The 25625-nt window shown below is 38.7% G+C and overlaps 1 protein-coding gene and 1 pseudogene across 3 annotated transcripts in view; one reads left to right on the top strand and one right to left on the bottom strand.

The window, feature by feature from the left end:
- The window catches only part of SNX13 (sorting nexin 13), a 187510-nt gene that overhangs the window by 32102 nt on the left and 129783 nt on the right, over positions 1 to 25625 (top strand). The gene's annotated exons all lie outside the window — the stretch shown is intronic.
- LOC114005201 (apolipoprotein C-I-like) lies at positions 5134 to 5401 on the bottom strand (annotated as a pseudogene).

Raw genomic sequence — 25625 nt, 5'->3', positions numbered from 1 at the left:
GCTAGTACATGTGCCCTATAACAAACCAAAAAATAAAAAAAGTCTTGTATTACACTTCATAAATGGATGTTTGTTAAAAACTTAAAATAATGATTTAAGATACGTTCAGTAGTGTTGAAATATCTTGTATGTTTGAGGTAAGACTGATTTTGATTTTGTTTGATCTAAGTAATGACCCTCTGACATTGAAATATGCGTTTTCTCCCACTATTTTATTTGGATTTAATCATAAAATGGGCCCAGTAAAATATTAGGTTGCCAAAGAAGAAAGAAAAAAAGTCCTTAAGAAGAACAGGAAAACTTAATTAGATCTTTTAGAATCAACAGCATATTTTTTATTAACTAGGCAGCTTACTGAATATAATTTTGGTCTGTATCTTTTGACAAGTCTGGCAAATGATAGACAACTTTAAGTAAAGAATCATACAGCTTTAGTATTAGAATATTAGAGTATCTAGAAATCATACTCTCTTACTTTTAGCAGAAAAAGGGATCCAGAAGAGCAAAGTGTATTACTCAGAGTCACATAGTTTGTATTATATGACATTTTTGTTTTTGAGGGAGATTTTTGCTATAGGGCATGTGTGCTTGCCACAGAGACAGAGAGGTGAAAAGGGAGAAATCACCCCCAAGAGGGTATGGCCTTGTGGCCATCTGTTCTCCTTCATTCTCCTTTTGGGATTTTGGGCACACACGCACATGTTCCCAATGTGAGTTTCAAGCTTCCAGGCCTGGGACTGGTACCACTGTCAACTATGTAGGAGTCCAGCACCTTAACCACTACGATATCTGCTGGCCCCAGCACTATATGATATAATTAACTTAGAAAAGATACATATTATAGGAACAAAGAAAATATGTTTACAGTGGCATATCTCTCAATTATATATAAAAATGGGTGTGTGATAGAATAACTTCCTGGAAGGTATGTAGAAAGTGTTCAATTCTTTGGTAGGATTGTCCTACAGAATTCACAGAAAGTGTTGAAAACAGTAGGCCCTTTATCTGTACAATGCGACAAAGAATTTGAACACATACTTCAGAGCATGAACTTATATTTGTAGTCCTGAGTAAAGAATCTGAAGGTTATCATTTTTCTCACTCTAGTCTTAGTAGAGACCCAACAGGCCTTTGAATACATGTACCATTTCAAACGAAGAGTATATGTGTGATTCAAAAGACAAATATTTAGGGGAACTAGCAGATGGCGTAATGGTCATGTCACTGGACTCCCACATAGTTGATCGTCGTTCGAGTCCTGGACCCAGCGGCATGAACCTAACACTGGGTGCACGTGTGTGCATGCCCAAAATCCCACAAGCAGAATGGAGGGGAAGGGATTGCAGCATAACCATTCCCCCTGGGAGTGATTTCTCTCTTTCTGTCTCTCTGTCTCTCCAGCGATCACATGCACCCTATAGCAAAAATCTCTCTCTCAAAAAAAAAAAAGTATTTAGGTATGTTAGACATCTTTTTTCTTTCTTTTTTCTCTCTCTTTTTAAAATTATTTATTTTAAGGCTCAAGACACAGATTCTTTAATGAGCTCAAGTACAGGAATTTTATTATAAGGCTTGTACTGTTTGGATCATGGTATATCCCCCAAAGTTTCATGTTTTGAAAATTTATCTTAGTGGGTGGTGGTTGGATATGTCTCAGAAATTCATGTGTTGCGACCAGACCTATATTGATCATATTGTAAAGGTATTAAGTAAAGACTTAATTTTTCCCTTATGTCCCAGGATGAAGCCTTGGGGGGTGATACTCTCATTAGGGTAGAGCTTCTATGATTGACTTATGGCAAACATATGGGCAGAGGAAATGAGGCCAGAACAGCAGAGAAAAAGCCATGTGAATGCACCCTATGTTCTGCCTGCTAAAGGTTCTGCCTTCTGTATTTCTTTTTTTTTTTTTTTTTTCTTTTTTGGCAGGAGGAGGGGGAGAGGTTTTTGCTATAAGGCACGTGTGCTCCCCAGAAAGAGAGACAGAAAGCGAGAAATTACCCCCCAGGAGGGATGGCCACACCGCAATCCCTTCTCTTCCATTCTCCTCTCAGGATTTTGGGCACGTACGCACACACGCCAGGCGTGAGTTTAAGCCGCTGGGTCTGGGACTTGAACCGTGGTCAACTCTGTGGGAGTCCAGTGACATAGCCATTATACTAACTGCTGGTCTCTGCCTTCTGTATTTCTGATAGTTTTGGATTTTCCAGACTCCAGAATTGTGAGTTAATATATTTTTTACAATTCACTCAGCCTCATATTTCTGTTACCAACACAGTGTAATGGATTATGAAAAGGCTGCATGGTGAAGTCAGTACTAAGAAGAGCCTTATTAGATAACCAAGTTTTCAGTAGAATAGAAATGGCTGCCTGTGTTATTTGATAGAGCTTTTCTGGTAGACCTTTAAACTGTCTATAGAAATTCATCCTTAGAGTTGTGCCCTAGCATTGTGGGGTCCTTCATGTGATTCAGGGCATGGCAATCTATGCTTAAGGAATTCCTCAGAAGATAGATTATGGTGTGGTGGGCAGGCATTTTTCAGGAGTCTGAGAGGGAGACAGTGTATCAGGTAAAATACTTTGCCCTAAAAGGAAGTTTTGTATTTTTACATAGATACTGTTGGGTTTTTGGGAAAATCATGCCGCATTTTTGCATAGAAAAACATGTTGGTACCCTCCCTATGACCTAATACTTTAGCTTCAAGTACTACTTTTTGTATTTCCAGTAGCTGTAGTAATGATGTCAGTAGCCAAATAATTTATTACATCTAACCCAACGAAAATATGTTTTAGAAATGAACCCTTTTATCCTCCCAAGTTTATATTTTTCTATGTACAAAAATTTATAAGAGCCCTCCAGAAGGTTTGCTTTAAAAGTGTATCTTTGAATTTTTTTTTTGTATGTATACACACATACGTATCATCCTAAGTTAATTTTTAAGCCTCTTCAACATAGGGAATCTACCATCCAATTTTTTCCTTAGAAATTGAGTGAATAAACTCAGTTTGAAAGAAATTTTCATTGTCCAAGTTCACATGACCTCTTAGAGCAGAACTAGGAATAGAAAACAGTTCCCGATGGCTTCTATAGTAATTACAGTGCGTGGTGCATATTTAGTGACTTAAAAAAAAAGACATGTATTCTTGGCATTTACCTCATGTTGTTTAGGATTTTTCCAATTAGGGCTCTTTATTTTAAGGAAAAGAAATATGCCCTAGTTAACTCATGTAAAAAAGGGGAATCTGGGGAAGTAAAATGGAAAGCAGCTAGTCTTACGGGAAACGAAAAGCTGACCGAAGCCACAAGTCTGTGCAGCTAAAAGAAAAATCTCATCTTGCTTTGCAGTGTGTATCTGCTTTATTTCGTCTTTCTCTGAACTGGCATTCTTGCTTACTCATTAGCCTATATAGTTCTCTCCATATGCCTATGTCAGGCTAGGCATAGAACTTGTCTTTAACAACAAAGAAAGCTAGAAATGGTGGCATGTGCCTTTAGGCCAGCTGGTAGGCTGAGGCAGGAGTACTGCAACATGTGCAACATGGCAAGACCCTATCCTGTCTGTAAAGGAAAAAAAAAAAAAAAAAAGAGCCCAACCTCAGTGGTGTAAGTGGTAGCATGCTGAACTGTGATGCTGGAAGCCACATAACTGACTAGGTTTGGATCCCCAGTTGACCTGAAAGAATGCTAGGTGCTTACCTGTCCAAGATACTGAGGAGCTGGGAGTTCATGCTAAGGGAAGGAGAATCATGGCGTGGGGTGTTTCTCTCTCTTTCTTTCACATGTGCATATAAATTCTATTATGATTTTAAAAAAAGATAAAAGTTCTGTTTTCAAAAGAAATTGTGAAGCCAGCAGATGTCATTGTGGTTTAGATGCTGTACTCGTACATGACTGACCACAGTTTGATTCCTGGACCCAACAGCTTGAGAATTATGCCAGGCTCAAGCTGGGAACGTGTGTGCGCTAAAGCGCGGGAGGAGAATAGGGGGAGAAGGGATTGTGGTGTGGCCATCCTCCCAGGGGATGATTTCTTGCTTTTCCTTTTTCTTTCTTTGGTGAACACATCCACCCTATAGCAAAAACCTTAGGTAAAAACAAAAACGTAACAACAACAACAACAACTAAAGGCTGTGCCATCCCGGAATACACATATCCTTTTTCAGGTTTAGTGCCTACCATTGACTGGCAACCATTTATGTTTTTTCAAGTTGTTGAAAGAGTTTAACTCAAATCAGTGATGGAGCCAGGTCTCACAAGGTATACCTTATCTACCAAACAATGAGTTGGCTGCCTTTGTATCAGGATACACATCCGGTCTAGACTATTGGAATATCAGAAAAGTCATGACGTATTTTTCTGTTTTTCTGTGCAAAAATGCATCATGACTTTTCCAGTGACCTAATAACTTGGGGCAAGGGAGACAAAAGTAGGGTGTGATGGTATAAGCACATGAAACACCTTTTACAGTATGTAACAATTACTGGTTTCATATTTTATTTGTTTATTGATCAGGTACTGAATGTCTGAATAGGTCTTACATTCAGATGGAAAGAAGTGAACTGACAGAATGTGTCATCACGACATGCTTTGTATGTGTGCATTTAGTTCATGAATTTTAAGTGAACTTCTAACTCTCAAGGGCAGAGATGTATATACTTCTAGAGAATGTTTCATTTTAGCACTTGCTGAGACTTCATTTTAGTGTTTCAGTGTTTTATGGTCCACTCTTTTATGAATGAGTGGACCTCCCTTAATACATTAGAAAGGGAGGTTTCTACTGAATGTATTCAAGTATTTATGTGTGTCACAAAATCTTTGTGTACCTACTGTGTTCCAGGAGTGTTGTTGGCTGTGGGGATAGAGTCGAACATGCTGTGTTTGCTGCCCTTAAAGAGCCTCATGCATTGGAAACCTAGCTGTCCCTCTTGCAGTTTTTACCAGTCAAACCCTCTTTGTGCTTTCAAGTCCATCATCTATTTCAGTAATGGTCATACTTTATCCCACCTGTGCTTTCTTTTTTTTAAATTATGATTTTAAACTCTATACAGAATGTTTATTGGGTGGGGAGGGGGTGACCCGGGGCATCATAGACGGATTTCTGGGCACTGACCGAGTCGTGGCTCTCCGACTGTTCAGGAGAACGTAGCTTTGAGTTCATCTCTCACTTTGCCAAATGTCTCTGAAAACCAGTTCTGGGTCTTGGCAGGAAGGTCACTCTGCTCGATACATTCAGTGGCTTTTTAATGGTCTTGTCCTCCAGGGGTTTCCAAACTGCTTCAGCTTATCCAGGAGGCCCTCCGAGTTGCTGGATGTGTCTGGGACTGCCTGGGCTGGATGTGGGCCTTCCAAAAACACTTAGAGAACCACCGGCAGGACTGGGAGCCACAGGAGGAGCCTCATGGTGGGGCAGGGGTGCTCTGGATCAGTTGCTAGTTGGCACCTCTCACTTGTGCTTTCTTTTGGCTTGTCTTCATTGAATCTTTCTCCAAAGCTCCTCGTGGATACAGTTCTCTTCCCACTCACTCCTGCACCTTCTGCAATCTGGTCCTGTACACACTACTCTATTTAATGTTGCCTCAGGAAATCAGCAGTTACCTCCTAGTTGTTAAATTCCCTGGAAATTTACTGATTTATATCTTGCTGAGGTGTTCTGCTTTGTAATACTGCTGACCACTTTCACTTGATCTTATCCAAAAGTGAGCTGATAAGTGAACAATACATATAGTTCGTTCTTCCTACATTTATGAACATACCTTCTCAGTCATCTACATGGGCTTCATTTTTCTTTTTTTGCCTCAATGTTGTTGTTTACCTAGTATTCCAGTCTTGACCTTCCGCTCTCTTCCTGGTCTACTTTATCCTCATTTTTAAGATTGTTATCTATGTGATAAAAATGTCAAATATATCTATCCCAGTAGTGTTTTGAAAATGACATGTATTGACTGATAGATTTGGTTGCTTGCCGACTGTCTTTACTCGATGTCTTGTATACACTGTTAGCCTCAACATGTCTTATATTAAACTGCACTCTTTTATCTACAAAACAAAACAACCAACACCCATCCCCCAAACCAGTTCTCTATCATTTAGGGTGACTGTTCACCAAGTTATTATTTAAGCTTAAAGAGCCATGATTCAGGCTGCTTTCTCATGCTCCCTGCAGTTAATCACAGGAAGACTGATTGGATCCGCAATAGATGTTTCTCAAATCTACTGCCCCCTCTTCATCTTCATCACCTCTGAACTCTTTCTGGCCTTTAGATAAGGTTGACTGTAACTGCACCTTCACAGTTTTTCCTGCTTTTAGTTTTTGCTTATGTCAAATCTGAGCTGAAAACAGTTTTGAGAAGACTATACATATGGGGTAGTTAAAAGTGGTGGATTAGAAAACAGAATTACTGGGACCAACAGTTAGCGTAATGGCTATGTTGCTGGACTCCCATGTAGTTGACCGCGGTTCGAGTCCCAGACCCGGTGGCTTAAACTCACACCAGGCGCGTGTGCGTGTGTGCCCAAGATCCCCCGAGAGGAGAATGGAAGAGAAGGGATTGCGGCGTGACCATCCCCCCTGGGAGGTGATTTCTCGCTTTCTATCTCTCTGTCTCTCTGTCTGTCTGGCGAGCGCACACGCCCTATAGCAAAAACCTCTCCAAAAAAAAGAAAACAGAATTACTCAGGGTTTCATATATAGCCAATACAAGGGCAAAAATAGAATCCTGGGAATTGTAGACCTTCATCTGCTTTAAAGATAATCAAGAATATATTTGCAAAATAGTATGAATTTTTATTGCTCCTTTTTATTTCCTTTACCCTTTCTAACTTTAACAGTTTCCAGAAATTTCCCCTCTATAATCTCTATTTATAATTTCCCAATGTTTTACTTTCTTCACACTACTGGTTCTTCCTGAGGCTGTTGTCAGACTACCTGGGGAAAAGTAAATCCTTAAATAAGTTATGTGATCTCAGATTCCTACACAGAATAGGCAAATTGACATACACATGCACACACACACACACACACACACACACACACCCTTAACTTTCAGAAATTGACTGCCCTTTTTGAAAAAATACATTAGTCCTTTGTTTTTCTACTTTTGATGGCAACATAGGTGCAGATAAATATCTTGGTCCTTAAATCAAAATAACAGTAAAATTATGGTAATTCACATCTTGGAATTAGCAGTAGGTAAACCTTAAAGGAAGTGTTGGAATGATGGCAATACTGAAGTGTTTGTGACTCATTTTCATGGGTGGTTGTTGCCAATCTTCTTTATCCAGTTAGTACCTTGCACAGGGTGTGTGATTCCACTGATTCCAGATTTTTGTTTTTTTCTAGAAAGCCAGAAATCCTTTTTTATGGAAATTTTTAAATGTTCCAGAATTTTAAAAAAGACTGTTGGCCAAACAAAACATTGGCTGCCAGTTTCTGATCCATTTTTCAGTCCTTAAATTCTTTATAACAACCAACATCACCGTTACAGATGTTTGAGATATACTTGGTTCTATTCCATACTAGGGTAAGAAGAGAAGAAATTTGACTGAAAGCAACAGAAAATTTAGTGGAAAAGGAGGCTAGATCCCTAAGTTTATAAGTTTGAGTATGGTGTTGAGTTGGATCAAGACCTACCTGTAGCAACTTCATTGGCAGTGAATCCTTGCTATCTTAACTACTTCCTTGCCTTCGTCCTGGGCACCATGATTGAAATTGGGCTGGTTGTTAAGGAAGATATTTTTCTGTTATTTTATTTTGCATATTTAAATTCAAAATTATAAAACATACAACATTCTTGGTGTTTTTTTTTTTCTCCAAAATGTAACCAGCATGAAAATGAATATTTCCATAAGTTCATGTTCCTTAAGTTCTGAACACTTTATTTACCATGTCAACTCAGATATGACTTGTTACAGCTGACTGTATTATCGTTATTTATTTATTTATTTATTTTTATTTATTTATTTTTGTCAAATCAAGGTAGGGAGTTTTTATAGGAAATCTACTCATTTCATAGGAAAACCAAGAAGATATTTTGGAACTGATTTTTGGCTCTGTTTGTTTTGTTTGTTGACTCTGTGGGAGGGAAGGCTAATGATTCTTACATGTACAAATTTTATAGTTTTGATTTTGCATGTTCACAGTTAGGAATGGATTTCCCTTAAAATAAATTCTATTTTAATCAAACTTAGATCTCACAATTAAAACTTATTTTTAAAAATGGAACAAAATAGTAGAATTTGACTTGATTGAGAGAGAGAGATTGAAGCTGACCTCTGACAGATCTCCATGCTGTGATCCACTCCCAGTCTCAGGCTTCCTGGGTACACCCTGAATGTGCAGTGTGATCTTGGTTGGGATGAGAACCCAAGACCCTCATGTGAGTTCGGTTGTGTTACTACTATTCTACTGCCCGACCCTTAATTACCTATTCTTGATCTAACCAGCTTTTTACCATATCAGATTATATTATGATAGTTTTATAATAGATCTCCTGAATAAAATTACGTGCAATTTGGACCAGCAGACAGCCTAATGGTTCCATTGCTGGATTCCCATGTAATTGCAGTTTGAGTCCTGCACCCGGTGGCTTTAAACTCACACTGGTGCCCAAAATCTTTTGAAGAGATTGGAGAAGGGATCGCTGCATGGGCATGCTCCAAGGGTGATTTCTTTTCTTTTTTTTTTTTTTTTGGAGAGGTTTTTGCTATAGGGCGCGTGCGCTCGCCAGACAGACAGAGACATAGAGACAGCGAGAAATCACCCCTCAGGAGGGATGGTCATGCCGCAATCCCTTCTCCTCCATTCTCCTCTCGGGATCTCGGGCACGCACACACGCACACGCGCCCGGCGTGAGTTTTAAGCCACCGGGTCCGGGACGCGAACCGCGGTCGACTATGTGGGAGTCCAGCGACATTACGCTAACTGCTGGTTCCCCTCCAAGGGTGATTTCTCTCTTCTGTCTCTCTGTCTCTCCGTTGAGTGTGTACGCCCTATAGCAAAATTCTCTGTCTCTCTTTTAAAATTACTTTTTGGAAACCCTTCTCTCTCACAGCTAGTATATGTAGAATAAGGATCATATTTTTACTTTATTGCCATTTATAAAATGAAATCTTTAAAAATATTTAAATATAAAAGTATAAATAGTCTTGAACATTGGGCATAAGTTCAGTAAACAAATGTTCTCTTAGTTTTGAATCAATGAACTTCAGAGTGTTTTTTTTTTTTTTCACTGTAGAATACTTCCTGAGTACCCTCAGCATTTGTGAATCTTTATTCATTTGGAGTTTTTATTTTTGGAAAACCAAAACTATAGTATGTAAAGTTAGTAATTGTTTTTTGGTAGTACTATTTTGGTGGGAGTAATTAGGCAATTTTAAAGAAAAGAGATTGATTTTTCTTGTTTAACTGCAAAACTGTCTTTTTAAAGACAATTTAAGGGAACTATCAAAACTGTTTATGCTCTGGAGGTACTGGAGGAACTTTATATTACTGTATCCTGAAATAATTTTAATCTCTTTATTGTGGCATTTATCGCATTGTTATTGTTACATGTGCATTTTATCATTTTTATCTGTGAACATATTAGGGGCAGAAACTGTCTGATTCATTTTTATATCATTAAGATCAAACACATGCCTACCTAATTGTTAGGGAATCAGTATGAAACCCCTAAGGCAATTTATTTGAAGGACAGTAGTTTTTTTTTTTTTTTTTTTTTTTAAGAGAGAGAAATTTTTGCTACAGTACACATGTGCTCACTGGAGAGGCAGAGAGAGACAGAGAGACAGAAAGTGAGAAATCAACTCCTGGGGGCATGGCCACACCACAGTCCTTTCTCTTCCATTCTCCTCTTGTGAATTTGGGCATGCACCAACATGCACCAGTGTGAGTTTAAGCGCTGGGTCTGAGACTCAAACCACAGTCAATGACATGGGAGTCCAGCGATGTAACCATTGTACCATCTGCTGGTCCCAAAGGACAGTAGTTCTTTAAAAATGAAATGTATGTGTGTGTGTGTATACTTATATGCGTGTATATATATATGTGTGTGTGTGTATATACACACATATACAAGTATGTATATGTATATATATGTGTGTGTGCGCATGTCCTCACCCATAAAATAGAATACTTATAACTCATTACTCATTATTTAATTCCATATTTAAAATAATCTATAATCTTTTTCTTTTTTAAAAAAAGAATAATTTATTTATTTATTTATTTATTCATTCATTCATTCATTTATTTATTTAACTTGATGAGACAGAGAGAAAGAGGAAGGGAGAGAAAGCAAGCCACTAGGTCCAGAACTTGAACCATGGTCAGCCATGTGGGAGTGTCCAGTGCCTTAACTACCACACCACCTGCTGGTCCCATAGAATGATCTTTTTCTTAATTGAATACACATGTTTATTCCATTATTAACTAATTCTAGGAAACATTTAATCCCATATTAGTTTTCTGGACTTTAAACATATAGCAAGCTTATGTACTATTTATTCCATATGGTAGTTACTTTAAAAATGCTTGTTTATTTATTGTCCAAGTGAATTTTGTGATTATTTTTCAAAAGTATGTTTTTATTTTTTGAGAGTTTTTAAAAATTTTTTTGTTGGAGAGGTTTTTGCTATAGGGCGCGTGCACTCGCCAGACAGACAGAGAGAGAGACAGAGAGATAGAAAGCGAGAAATCACCCCCCAGGGGGGATGGCCACTCCGCAATCCCTTCTCCTCCATTCTCCTCTCGGGATCTTGGGCACACACGCACACGTGCCTGGCATGAGTTTTAAGCCACCGGGTCCGGATGCCAACCGCGGTCGACTACGTAGGAGTCCAGCGACATAGCCATTACGCTAACTGCTGGTTCCCCGAGATTTTTTGTTTGTTTGTTTTGGAGAGGTTTTTGCCATAGGGCACATGCGCTTGCCAGATAGACAGAGACAGACAGAGAGACAGAAAGCGAGAAATCACTCCCCAGGGGGGATGGCCACGCTGCGGTCCCTTCTCCTCCATTCTCCTTTCGGGATCTTGGGCATGCACACACATGTGCCCGGCGTGAGTTTTAAGCTACCAGGTACAGGACTCAAATCATGGTCAACTACGTGGGAATCCAGCGACATAGCCATTACGCTAACTGCTGGTCCCTTGTAGAGTTTTTGTTGTTGTTGTTGTTATAGGGCGTGTGTGCTCACCAGAAAGATAGAGAGAGAGGGACAGAAAGCGAGAAATCACCCCCGCCTCCAGAGGGGATCGCCACGCCACTATCCCTTCTCCATTCTCTTGGGATTTTGGGCACGCACAAACATGTGCGCAGCATGACTTTAAGCCACTGGGTCCAGTACTCTAACCACGGTCGACTATGTGGGAGTTCAGTGACATAGCCATTATGCCAACTGCAGGTCCCTCAAAAGTATTTTTAATGAGAAATTGTAAAATTGAAAATACAAAGAATAGTATAATTAACTCCCTGAGGCCGTGCCTAGTGTAGACATTTGTCAGGTCACTGCCAGTTAGATTTCTTCTGTATCCTTTACTTTTTATCCACTGTCTACCTCCAGACTTATTTTAAAGCCAATCCAGATATATGACCTCATCTGTAAATAATTCCTAGTGAATTTGTAGGATATAAGGATTATTTTTGCTAAAATACAACCATAACAACATTGTACCAACTGAAAGATAAGCACTAATGTTTACTAATTATAAAATATTCAGAAAATGTTTAGAATGACCTAATCTCCTCCTCCTCTTGTTCCATCTTTCACTTTGTTTGTGTTACAGTCAGTTTGAATAAACTACACATTTCAGTTTTAATCCATAGGTTTCCCTTCAAGTCTCCCCCACCTAATCTTTATTTTTGGTCTCCATTGTAGTTCATTTGTTTAAGGAACTGGGTCTTCAGCCATTTGTGTTTCCCACAGTCTAAATTTTGCTTAGTTCAATCCAATGGTGTAGTATAATCTTTTCCCAGTCTTCTCTATTTCCTAAGTAGGATTTAGGTTTTTTTTTTTTTTTCAGCAATACTTTCATAGGTAGTGGAGTGTTATTTTTCTTTATGATGCATATAATACCTTATTCTCTCTCTCTGTCTGTCTCTTACAAGAGACAACTAGAACATTGCTAGGCCTCTACTTCATTAAGTATTTCAGTATTATGATATTCTAATTCCTTCCATCTCTTATTTATTTTATGACTTTTTAAAAAAGAATTATTTTATTTAACTTTTTTTTTTGGAGAGGTTTTCGCTATAGGGTGCGTGTGCTCACCAGACAGAGAAAGACATAGAGACAGAAAGCGAGAAATCACCCCCCCAGGGGGGATGTCACGCCGCAATCCCTTCTCCTCTTGGGATCTTGGGCACGCACGCACACTCACCTGGCGTGAGTTTTAAGCCACTGGGTCCGGGACGCGAACTGTGGTCGACTACGTGGGAGTCCAGCGACATAGCCATTATGCTAGCTGCTGGTTCCCTAACTTTTTTAATTTTAATTTGACTAGAGAGGGTCAGAATGAGAGAGAGAGGGAAGGGGGAGTGAGAAAGCAAGCCGCTAGGTCCAAGACTTGAACTGTAGTCAGCCATGTGGGAGCCCAGTATCCTTAAGCACCATACCACCTGCCACTCCCAATTTTATGACATTTTCTAAAGAGAAACTTTATTTTCATCGACTCTATTTGGTAATATATAATTCTCTACCACTTTTCAAAATAATGAGTTTTTAATTTTTTTAGAAGATTTTTGCTATAGGACATGTGTGCTTTCCAGAGAGACAGAGAGATGGAAAGCAAGAACTCCCCCTGCCAGGTGTGATAGCCATGCCTCAGTCCCATCTCCTCCATTCTCTTCTTTGGATTTTGGGCACGCAAAAGCTAGTGCCCGGCATGAGTTTCAAGTGGCTGGATTCAGGACTTGAATCATGATCAGCCATGTGGGAGTCCAGTGGTATAACCATTATGCCATTGCTGGTCCCAGTGAGTTGGTTATTTACTAGTCTTTAAAGGCGAATAATGAAATTTTTAAAAAGTGTCTTTATATCTCCTGAATTCAGACATTTGAAATATTTTAATTCATTGCAAATTACTGATGTTACTGATTCCGTCTTTAGGCATTTGATGCCTCTTTCAGGTTGTCTCCAGAGCCCTCTTGACATTTTCTTAGTAGCCTTTTAGCTTTCTAATGTTCCAAGCTTATTTATTTATTTATTCATTTATTTGAGAGCTTTTTGCTGTATAGCAAAAACCTCTGGCGTGTGCTTGCCAGAAAGACAGAGACAGAGAGACAGAAAACAAGAAATCATCCTGCAGGGGGTATGGCCACACCACAGTTTCTTCTCCATTCTCCTCTCTGGATCTTGGGCATGCATGCACACACGCCTAATGTGAGTTTAAGCCACTGGGTCGGGACTTGAACCGCTGTCGAGAGTCCAGCAATGTAGCCATTAGTAGCCATTATGCACCTGCTGGTCCCCCAAGCTCATCTTAAACATATTTCCATACCTAGACATAGCATCAGCCATTTCTCTAAAGTAGCCGTGGCTCATTACAGTATAACTGTTTTCTCCTGATAGATAAATTATGTAAAATTTTCTTCAGGGGTTAGCCCTGAAGTACAGAGATTAAGTGCTATGCAGAGGAAGGAAGCCAGAATCCACATGGCTGACTCTGGTTTGAATCCTAGTTCTAGTGGCTTGAAAAACACATCCTACATGTGTTGTATGCCCAGGATCCTAATGGGATGGAGAATTGGAGAGAAAAGAATTGTGACATAACCAGGCCATTTGTTGTGGGATATTCCCTCTCTCTCTCTTTTTTATGTGTGTATACATGCCCTCTAGCATAACCAAATTTTTTTCTTTTTTTCCTTATGAGGGTTTTGCCTTGAGCTGTGGGGCGGGCAGTTTCTGGGGATGTGTGGAAGGCAGTGAGAGGGAAAGTGAGAAATCACCCCCAGAGGGATGGCCACGCCTCAATCCCTTCTCTTCCTTTCTCCTCTGGGATCTTGGATCACTACACTGGCCAGGTGTGAGTTTGAAGTCATTGGACTTGGAACTCAAACCACGGCCAGCTGTGTGGTAGTCCAGCGACATAACAAGATTAATTTTTTCCTTGCTAATTGCTGCTGCTGTGTCCAGCACCTTCAGCATCATCTTGTCCTTTCTTAAAATGAATCAGCCATTTATAAACTGCTGATTTCTTTGGGATATTGTCCCCCTAAAGTTTTTGTCAAGCATCAATTATTTCACCATTCTTTCACCCACACTTCACCATAAATTTGATGTTTGTTCTTCAAGTTAAGTAGAATTTATGCTGCTCTGATAGAGATTTTTTTCAAACTGATGTCTTATCTTTTCTACTAGCTTAAAGTAGACCCTATTTAGATATCTTATAACAAGTTAGTGCATGTTTATTTTGGTGGAAAAAAAATTGGAATCATGCATAGTTTCTTCATTATACTCATCTTCCATGGACTATTTTTTCAGTTGTTTCATTTTATGTATTGTTATTATTTTTAAAATGTATTACATGGCTTGCACACTCACCAGAGAGAGAGAGAGAGAGAGAGAGAGAGAGGATGAGAAAGCAAGCCTCCAGGTCAGACACTTGAACCACGTTGGCCGTGTGGGAATCCAGCACCTTTACCACCTCACTGCCTGCTGACCCCCTTCCATAGGCTTTTTGAAAACCTATTATACACACACATTTGTTATTTGTTTTTTAATGTAGGACATACAGATACTTAAAAAAATGGTAACAGATAAGAAGGAAATGGGATAGAGGGGACAGGAATAAGATCTACATATCTCTAAAAATATTTTCTTTGTAGATTTGTTTTTGCAGCATTGTGAATATTTTACATAATTATGAAAACAACTGAATCTAATTGCATATACTGACCAAGTAGAATAACCACACAGATAAACTATTTGAAGAATTTTTACAACACAAGAACTTAGCTGTGACTCCTTAGTGGATGTACCCTAAAAGCAACAAAACCTTCACCCCAAAAAATCATTTCTGGGGCCAGCAGATGGCATAGTGGTTATGTTGCTGGACTTCCACATGACTGACTGTGGTTGGAGTCCCAGATCTGGTGGCTTGAAACCCATGCTGGGTGCGTGTGTGCGTGAGTCCAAGGTTCCAGGAGGAGAATGGAGGAGAAAGGATTGCTGTATGTCCACCCCCACTGGGGGATGATTTCTCACTTTCCCTCTGCCTCTCTCTCCCCAGCGAGTGCACACATCCTAATGCAAAAACCTCTAAAAAAAAAAATCTAATGCCAGAGGGCATGTACACACACATAAGAAAGAGAGAGGATAGACGTGTAACAGCAGAAATAAAAGCTAATACCATAGACATATCATGTCTTTCAGCTTACTCACTTTTGACTGAAAAATTAAAGTTAAGCAAGATTTCTGCTTGATGGGTGCCAAAACTTTTGTGTCCAAATCTGTTCCAAACAAGAGCAAAATTTCTAATAGAATTTTTTTTTAATAGATTTTTTGCTGTAGGGTACGTATGCTCGCCATTAAGACAGAGAAAGACAGAGAGACAGAAAGAGAGAAATCGCCACCCAGAGGGAGATGGCCACACTGCAATTCTTTTTCCTCCATTCTTTTTTTGGGATCTTGGGCACACATGCGTACACACCTGGTATAAATTTAAGCCACTGGGTCTTGGACTAGAACTACGGTCGACCACGTGGGAGTCCAATGACACAACCATTGCACCATCCACTGGTCCTTGTAATAGAATTTTCAAACAAGTGAGATCAAGATACTGAGGCATTTCTTCCAAGAATTGTGACAGGAGATGAAAGGTGGCTTTACCAGTACAATCCTGTAGACAAAGCACAATCAGAGCAGTGGCTACGAGGAGGTGGAAGTGGTCCAGTCAGAGCAAAAGTGAATTGGGCAAGAGTGAATGTCATGCAACAGGTTTTTTTTTTTTTTTTTTTTGGATGCTAAAGGCATTTTGCTTATTGTTTTTCCTGAAGGCCAAAAATGATAACATCTGCTTATTATGAGAGTGTTTTGAAAAAGTTAGATAAGCTTTAGCGGGAAAACAGAATGAGTCCTTTTCCACCACCATTGTGCTATTGCCCGTTCTTCTCATCAAACAAGGGCAGAAACACTGAGCATTTCAGTGGGAGTTCATTAGGCATCTACCTTCCTGTCCTGACTTGGCGCCTTCTGACTTTCTTTTTTCTTTCTTTATTCTTTCTTTCTTTTTTTTTTTTTTTTTTTTTTTTTTGCTGTAGGGTGCATATACTTGCCTGGAGGAGTCAGAGAGAGAGAGGGAAAGTGAGAAATCATCCCCCCTGGGAGGAATGGCCACACCACAGTTTCTTCTCCCTTCTCCTTTTGGGATTTTGGGCATGCAGATATATGCTCCTGTATGATTCTCAAGCATCTAGGTCTGGGACTTGGATTGTGGTCAGCCATGTGGGAATCCAGAGCCTTAATCACCCCACCACCTGCTGGCTTCCTTTCCTTGTTTCGTAATTTTAATAAAAGTCTTTAAAGAGGACCTATTTTTATTATTTTTTTCAGCTAATAATTTTTAAAAAGACTGCATTACGTGGTAAATGTCAGTTCTCAAGACCCTCGTGTCTTTAGGATTAAATGGCTGGTATAATTGCTTACAGAAGTGTCTTGAACTTGATGAAACTTAAATTGAAAAATAAAGTTTATATTTTTAATTTTTATGTTTTAAGCCCATTTGTCTATAAGCTGTTTCAAATCTCCTTTTATGTCTAACATTCTTTTTTAGATAAATTATAGATACAGATACATACTTTCCTTTATGAGTATATACTTAACATTTTAAAATAATCAGGATAAATTTGCTGATATAAAGAAAATGACTCAGTCAAAATACAGCCTTGGGGGTCCGGCAGGTGGCATGGTGGTTGAGGTGCTGAACTCCTACTTGGCCAACCATGGTTCAAGTCCCTGATCTGGTGGCTTGCTTTCTCACTTCCCAAACTCTGTCACTCTTGTGTCAGAATAAAAAATAATAATAATAATAATAGTAGTAATAAGTAAAAATGAAATAAATCTTTAAAAAACCCCCAGAAAAACAGTATTATATTTTATTTTTTTAAAGAACTATCCCACTCAATTTTATTTGTTATCAACATTATTACTATTTTTTTTGTAATTTGACCAGAGAAAGAGAGAAAGAAGGTGAGAAGGCAAGTTGCCAGGTCTGAGACTTGAACTGCGGTTAGCCATGTGGGAGTTCAGCGCCTCAACCTATGCCACCTGCCAACTCCCAGGACCTGTATTTTCTTGTTGCTTGGTAGAGTCCGTTAGATTACATAGTTAGCTCATACAATTTAAAAATAAAATTATTTTTTTGAGATTTTGCTATAGGGCATGTGCACTCGCCAGAAAGACACAGAGAGATAGAAATCAAGAAATCACCCCCAGGGGAGATGGCCACGCTGCAATCCCTTCTCCTCCATTCTCCTCTCAGGATCTTGGGCATGCACGCACACATGCCCGGCATGAGTTTAAGCCACCAGGTCCAGGACTTGAACCATGGTTGACTATGTGGAGAGTCCAGCAACGTAGCCATTATACTATCGCTGGTCCCCATACAATTGAAATTTAACAGTCTTATTCTTTGGTAACTTTAAAATTTTTGTTTTCAATTTTTAAATTTGCCAGAATGCATGTACACTCACCAGAGAGAGAAGGAAAGTACCCTCGATGAGGGATGGTCATGCCACAGTCTCTTCTCCATTTCTCCTTCTGGGATTTTGGATACGTGTACACACACACAGGCCCCGCATGTTTTTCAGGCTGCAAGTCTAGAAGCTGAACTGTGCAGTTGGCCATGTGGGACCCAGCTGCCTTAACCACCGTCACCTCTTGTCCTCTATCAGACTTTCTATCAGAATGTCAGGAACTTTAGTTAAATAGTTTTGCAGTTTGAGACTTTGAATATTTACTGGAAACCTGACAGAATTGTTCATGCTGTATCTAGCCCTATCCACAGTTTAAATACCCTTATTCTCTTTGTGTCAGGGAATACATTCAGTAAATAATGACTTTCGATTATTACTTTTTCTTTTTTTTTTTGAAGAGGTTTTTGCTATAGGGCACATGCACTTGCCAGCAAGACAGAGAGAGACAGAAAGTGAGAAATCACCCCCAGGAGGTATGGCCACGCCAAAATCCCTTCTCCTCTAATTTCTCGGGATCTTGGGCACGCACTCAGTGTGAGTGTTAAGCCACCGGGTTTGGGACATGAACTGTGGTCGACTACATGGGAGTCCAGTGACATAGCCATTATGCCAACTGCTGGTCCTGACCTCTGATCTTTTAATACTGTGCTTGCTTCTGGTCCTTAGTTCAGTGATTTCCGGTGTATGGGTTGTGGGTGCAGGGAGGAAGTCTGCAGCCTAACCTAGTTTGTATCCTGGATAAATAATATACATTATGAATATACCTGCTATTATTTAAAGTTGTGAATGGGTATTTTAGGATTGATAGAATCTACTTTTAAAAGCATTGAATTCACAATAGCTTATTTTGTTGTATTTTCTTTAGTAGTCCTGCTATTAGCATGTGGTAGTGTGTGACCTTTCATAACTAGTGCTTTAATAATAAAAAAAAAAAAAGCAAGAGTTTTTTTGGGTACTCACATATATGTGGATACTTCATTCTTGAAAATGACAGTACAATACACTTATGTCACAAGGGAGATGATCCTGTTACCAATGACCTGTAAATTAGGGGTGTGCGTGTGTGTGTGTGTGTGTGTGTGTGTATAACCTAATAATTATGGGCGCCCCATTGGGAGAAGGAAGAGAAGTTCCACTGGTAACCATTTAGTGGTCCTCATCTTTCCCTGCTGGCCAGTTAGCCAATTTGGAGATAAGGCTGAGATATCTATCCTTCCCATCGGTCCCCATATCCTGGCTCAGCAGCTGGATTGAAAACTTGTACCTTGTCACCAGTCTTTAATCATCCTCACACAGCTCTACTAGTTACCTTAAACAGAAATGCATAGAAGAGGATCTTTATTCTCCTGTCTCTGGAGCATGAAAAGAGGGCTTTGGGCCAGTTGACCCAACAAATGCACTGTTACGATCCTCAGTGGCTGCCCTGGAAAAGAGAGTAGTGATGCAGATTGGTGTCAGTGTATGTTGAGCCAGCCTAAAGAACAGTTTCTGCATTAGTGCCAGGGAAAATAAGGACCATGCTCTTTAGTGACCTTTTTTATTTTATAAATGCTGAGGTGTTGGTGTGGATTGTATTGGTAGGAGTATATAGAGCCGCCTGAAGAGGTAAGGTGAGGCTAAGGAGGAGCACTTCAGTTTAGCTTCCTTTTCCTTTTTTACTTTCCCTTCCCTTTTTTTCACCTTTCTCTCTGCTCCCTTCATTTCCATTCCCTGCCCTTATTTCCATTCCCTGCCCTTATTTCCATTCCCTCCCGTTTCATTTCTCTAGTTAGTGGACTAATTAGTTTCATATTTAGTGAGCAGCTTCTGTGTACCAGGCTTTGGTTAAATTGTTATGTAATGTTGAATGAAATTCCCATGTCAGGAGTACAGTCTATTGAAATTACCGGGAGAAGAATTACTGTAGATGAAGTAAGGTGGAAGGTAAAGAGGTTATACTTTAATAAAGCCACTTGACTTACAACTACTTTTTTAAAAATTTTGTCATCGAACTACATATATAATTTCTGTAACTAGGTTTGGGATTGAAGTAGTATCAGCTTTAAGATTCTCTTTGGCTGCCCTATGCCATAATAGTGTATTAAAATATATATCCATGGGGGGACCAGCAGTTAGCGTAATGGCTATGTCACTGGACTCCCATGTAGTCGACTGCAGTTCGCGTACTGGACCCGGTGGCTTAAAACTCATGCCGGGCGTGTGTGCGTGCATGCCCAAGATCCTGGTAAGAGAACAGAGGCGGAGGGGAAGGGTTTTTGGCTTGGCCACCCTCCGCCCCGGGGGGGGGGGTGATTTCTCGCTTTCTGTCTCTCTGTCTCTTTCTGTCTGTCTGGCGAGCACACGCGCCCTATAGCAAAAACCTCTCAAAAAAAAATATATCCATGTCTATGTAACTCTGAGAGTGGTCACCTACTCTAGTGAAACTAATGAGTTTAAGGTCCTTTCTATGAGAGTTTTGATAGTCTTGTTTGCCAGCTGACCCAAAACCAGTTATGTTCACTTCACCTCCACTCTCCACACAAGCCAGGATAATCTAGGCCTGGCTCTGCATTGAATTAATTGTTGATTATGAGCAAAGTCAGCCTGCTACAGCTTGACTTGATTTGAGAAATAATCTCACAACTCAGCCCCTTCATTGTGCTAATGGGAATTCTGAATCAAAAGAGAGATGTGATTTTGCAAAGGTTATAGGAAATGTTAGTGACAAACTGGAATCTGATTTCTGACTCTATTCTTAGTATTACATTATGCTTCCTTTCGTTTTATAAATATCTGCATGAGAAATGTCATTATGGCTTGATAGACATAAAATGTCACAAGATAAATTATTTCCACTTTCCATTGTCAGGAGGCATATACTATGATCCTTTGTGCAGTCATTTCATGGTTTTAAGAGCCTCTGAGGCAGAGGTTACTTTTTTAAAATGTCTTTTTATGTCCCTGAGCTCAAGGCTATATGATACATCTAAGTGTTTTGGCATGCTGGTAAATTGACATCCTTTGAATCTTGAAATTCTTTCTATTATGTATTTAGGGTACACATGGATAAAATGATTTTCTGATAATAAAAAGTAAATATATAGATATACTTGATATTCAGACTAAGGATTTAGTCCATCATTTATTTCAGAAGTTTTCTGATTGGTTTTTAGGGAGCATGTTAGGATGATTAATATTTAGATAAAAGAAAGCACTCATTTGTGATTTTAGCATTTTTTTTTATGTCACTTTTCACTTCAGACAATTGTCAACCGACAAGATCTTTGTTTTTCAGTGATACAGAGAAAGAGAGGGGTGAGAGAGGGAAAGCAGGAGAGGTATTTTTGACATTATCTCTCGCCATGTTGAAATCTTCTGCCCCAGTCTCCTGCGGCTAAGATTACAGGCATGTGCTATATAGTGCCCAGCCTCTAGGTTTGTGCAGGAACTGAATCTGCACCTCCATGTGGCCCCAGCCGTGCACAAAGGCTCCCTACTGCTTTCATCATGCCATTGGGCCTCAGCTGACAAATTTTAAGGTTACTTAAGCACCTAGTTAGGATTTGCCTAGGATGAATCTCCCTCCTTTTAGCTCTGTGATCTTGGGCAGTTTCTAAAAACCTCACTGTGCCTTAATTTCTTTATTGTTAAACTAGGCATTATAGTGGTTAAAATTGACCACTAGACTGTGAACCCATTCACTCTCCACATTGAACACATGGCATAGATGAAAAACGAAAGCATGTAACTGTTACTTAGGTAGTAAATAGTGGTAAATATTGAACTCAGGCAGTCTTAAGTCTAAGGTCCACAGTTTTTGAGCAGTACATAGTGCCTTCTTGAATACTTCACGTGTTGTTTGAGAAATTGTATAAAGACTGTTTGTTACAATTTTAGTTTCAGACCTTTTTCATTTTTGGAATTGTAAATAAGATTTTAGGGACCTAGATACTACTTTAGGGAAAATTAAGAAGATATACTTGTCTTTGGTTCTGAATAGTGCTGATAGTTTGTTAGAAATGAAAGATTTACAGTCTCTACCTCAAACATCCTAAATCAGGATTTGCATTTTTAGAATCTATAGTTGAGATTCTTGGAGTTTGAGAAGTATTGCAGTAGATGAAGACTTCTTCCAACTCATGGAAGACCGGCTAGCATGGGTATTTTAGCATTGATTATTGTATTTAGCAAAGAAAATTGCACTATGTTAAGAATCGTTTTAATATAAATCATTGCCATGTAGATTATTTCTTTTTTTTCTGTCTTCCATTTTAGGTCCGTCCATGCTCTTTCAATTTGTGAAAGGTTTTGACATAGTACAGAATTATCCAATTAATGAATTTGATCATCCTGTATCATTTTAGGAAATATTTGACCTCAAGAAACTTTTTAAATTTATTTATTTTGAGAGACAGGGAGGCAGGCGACAGGGTCTTCACACCAGAATCCACCCCCTTCCCAGGCAGCCAGGATCATGGGTACCCATGCCTGATGTGTACAGGGACGTCTCGCCCTGTCAAACTGGGACCTTACCTGTGGCTTTAGCATCGGGAAGCATTCTGTTTCTGCTCTGGGTTACTGCTATGCCATTGTGGCTAGCTAGCCCAGTTTTAAGTGGAGTTGGAGAAAATGTTTTTTTTAATCTATCTCACTGAGTAAGATTATAGTATCAGCCAATTATACATATGAGAACACTAAGAAAATGAACTATTCTGATGTTTCAGTGAAGAGTTTAACATTTGAACTTAACAGTTCCAAAAGATTAACTACAAAGCAAATTAACACTTTACTTACTTGATTAGAAATGTTTAATTATTTTATTAGTGTCTGGAGTTTAAAAATTTCATTCAAACTTAATTAAGGAAATGGTGCAGATTTTGGGGGGGAGCAGTAATGCCTGCTTTTGTTCACTGTTAAATTGCAAATTTGGCATATTGTAGGTATTAACATTTGTTGAGTGGTTGAATAGGAGTTTGTTTTTTTGGGGGGGGTTATTGTGCTATTGTTTTCAAATGAATAATGAGACCTGTTAGAATGAAAACTTGAATTTGTGGATAAAATGAGGTGTTCTCCTTGTTACCTAATTGCTGCATTAATCTGTCTTACCCATATTAACTAATTGTGATTTTTAAATTTTTATTTAATTAATTAGTTAATTAATTTTTAATTTGCCCTGAGAGAGACAGGAAGAGGGAGAGGGAAAGTGAGAAAGCAAGCTACCAGGTCTGGAACTCGAACCATGATCAGCCATGTGGGAGTCCAGTGCCTTAACCACCATGCTACCTGCTGGACCCCATGATGCTTTTTTGGGAAAAATTTCTTCTCTTTTTGTTTTTAGAATTATTAATTCAATTTATTGTTATTATTTGGAGTTTCTCTTTTGCTATAGGGTGTGTGTGCTTTCCAAAGAGACAGAAAGCGAGAAATCACTCCTCGGGGGGATGATTTCTTCTCCTCCATTCTCCTTGGGATCTTGAGCATGCACGCGCATACGTATGGTGTGAGTTTTAACCCTCCACATCCAGGACTTGAACCACTGTTGACTACATGGAAGTCCAGCAACGTAACCATTATGCCATTTGGTGTTCCCCCATTATTATTATTTTAAAATTTGCTGTAGGACAAGTGTGCTCCACAGAGAGACAGAAAAAAAAAGTGAGAAAGCAAGCCTTCAGGTTGGGGACTTGAACCACAGTTGGCCATCTGAGTCCAATGCCTTAACCAGCATGCCATATGATAGGGCTGGACAACATTTTCTTTAATTTTTTATATATTTGTTTATCACTTATGCCAGAGGGTGCATGTGCATACATGAAATAGAAAGAAATCACCCCATAGTGGGACCTGGTCACACCACACTCCTTTTTCCTCCAGTTCTCCATCTTGTCTGGATCCCGTGCATGTGTAGGTATGCTTGGCATGTTTTTCAGGCTGACAGACTGGGACTCGTAACTTGGTCAAGCTATATGAGATCTGGCTTCTGCTATACTATGGAGTTGGCCCTGAAAACTTCTTTAATTGTGAAAGATGTGATTCGAATTTAATAAATAAGTAAAACATTTATACACTTAAAGGTAAACACCTGGTTAAGAAATAGAACTCTACTGAATAGCTGAGAAGTTGCTGAATGTTGTCCTCTAACCTCATGTTCTTTTATACCCATATAGCCACGTCTCTTCATTTTATTTTTAAAGCCTCTGAATATATATTTTTAAACAGTAAGTTCTTTAGCTTTGAAAACCTGACTAGCAAGCTTAAGTCTAACTGTGTTAAAGAAAAGGTAATATTGCTAATGTTAATTGACTCTCACTGGAGATGGTTAGTTTAATAAAGTATTGGGGTCACAGTCTGGTTTCAGCTTCCTGATGAGTTTACAGGACCTGTTTTCTGGGGAAGTCAGTAAGTAAGGATTTGAAGAAGTCTTGAGAAATAGCAGCTAGCAGAACCAGTGTGGATCAGGTATATCACTATGTCCTACTTTTAGTCTTAGAAGAAAGTTAGGAAACCACTTTTGCAGGTGAAATAGTATTCCCAGCTGGTTCAGAGAGGAGCATGAAGGCAAAGCAGAAACTTCATTAGTAGGCCTTCTGTCCTCTGGTTAAACGATAATAGTGGCCAGAATGAGGAAAAGGATAATAAAAATACAAATGAACAAGAGTTGTGTCAGCCATATATAGAAAAAACAGAAAGCTCTACTGAGGGATATGAAAGAAGATAGGAAGAAATGTTATTTTAGGGTAGGAACACTTAGTATTATAAATGAATTCTCCCTAAATAAATCTTGTCCAAGATTTTTATTTACACATCATCTCATTTTTCAGAGGCTCTTAGACAAACCTTATCCAGGTGTTTTATTTTTCTCTATAGCGTGTACCCATCCTCATCTGATATAACTATATATTTACTCTTTTTACTGAGTGTGCTTTTCCCCCTTCTGGAATGTAAATTTATGAAGATACATGAACTTATGAGGGACTGATTGTGTTTTTCTCCTTACTGGAACGTAGACTTAGGAGAGTATGATTTGCTACTTGTGGTATCCTCAGCACCTTGGACTGTGCTTTTAGTGCATAGGAAGCAGTCACCAACTGGTGAAGGAATGAATGAATAAAACTTCCTCTCATAATCCACAGACAGCACTTATTGTCTATTCCATAGTTTTTTTTAGGGGGGGGTCATTAATTTTGTTCAGTTTAGCATCTTATAATGCTTTCTATTATTTTCTTTTGGTTCAGTGTCTAATTGTTTCATTCCTATAAGACATTCTCTGTGCTCCTTGATGGCACGAGTGGGACAAATGCTTCCTTTGTATACCTCACAGTGCAAGGCAAATGGATATAGGAACTTGTTGAATTGAATACATTTATTTATACATAATGACTTAAATAGCTAAAATTCAGTTTGCCTTCTATAAAGGAGTATTTTTATTAGATAAAACTATAATTCTTAATGAAATAGGATTTTTTTTCTTTTAAAGATGGAGACTTTCATGTAATGTTTTGTTGAGCTCATGGTAAATTTTGATAACTGGAGGTTGGAAAATTTGGAATTATTGTTTTATGAGTTTCTTCACAAAATTTAAGTGAAAGAAAAATACCACAGTTTTCAGTGAGATAAAAATTTCTTATCTTGAAATTTTAATTTAAAAAAAATCTGATGCTGTACTTATGTTGGGACTTAGTTTTAAAATGAAATACTAATTTTAATTAAGTGTAACTTTATAGCCTACTTACAAATACTTTTGCATATATGTGTGTGTATGTGTGTGTGTGCATATATATATATATGCACACACACACAAATCTTTTAAAAAAATCTTTACCTTTCTCAGATCTTACTCAGTTTACATAATTATTTCTCTCTTATACCTTTGCATTGCCACTAGATTTAAAAAAATCATTGTTGATGGTGCTTTTAATAATAATTTTTAATAATAATATTTTAATAATTTTTATA

The sequence above is a fragment of the Tupaia chinensis genome, unplaced genomic scaffold (assembly GCF_000334495.1).
Source record: "Tupaia chinensis unplaced genomic scaffold, TupChi_1.0 Scaffold143481_1, whole genome shotgun sequence".
In the NCBI taxonomy this organism is placed as follows: Eukaryota; Metazoa; Chordata; class Mammalia; order Scandentia; family Tupaiidae; genus Tupaia; species Tupaia belangeri.
Note: the sequence above shows the minus strand (reverse complement) of the source record. Positions and strands in the feature narration are given on the sequence as shown.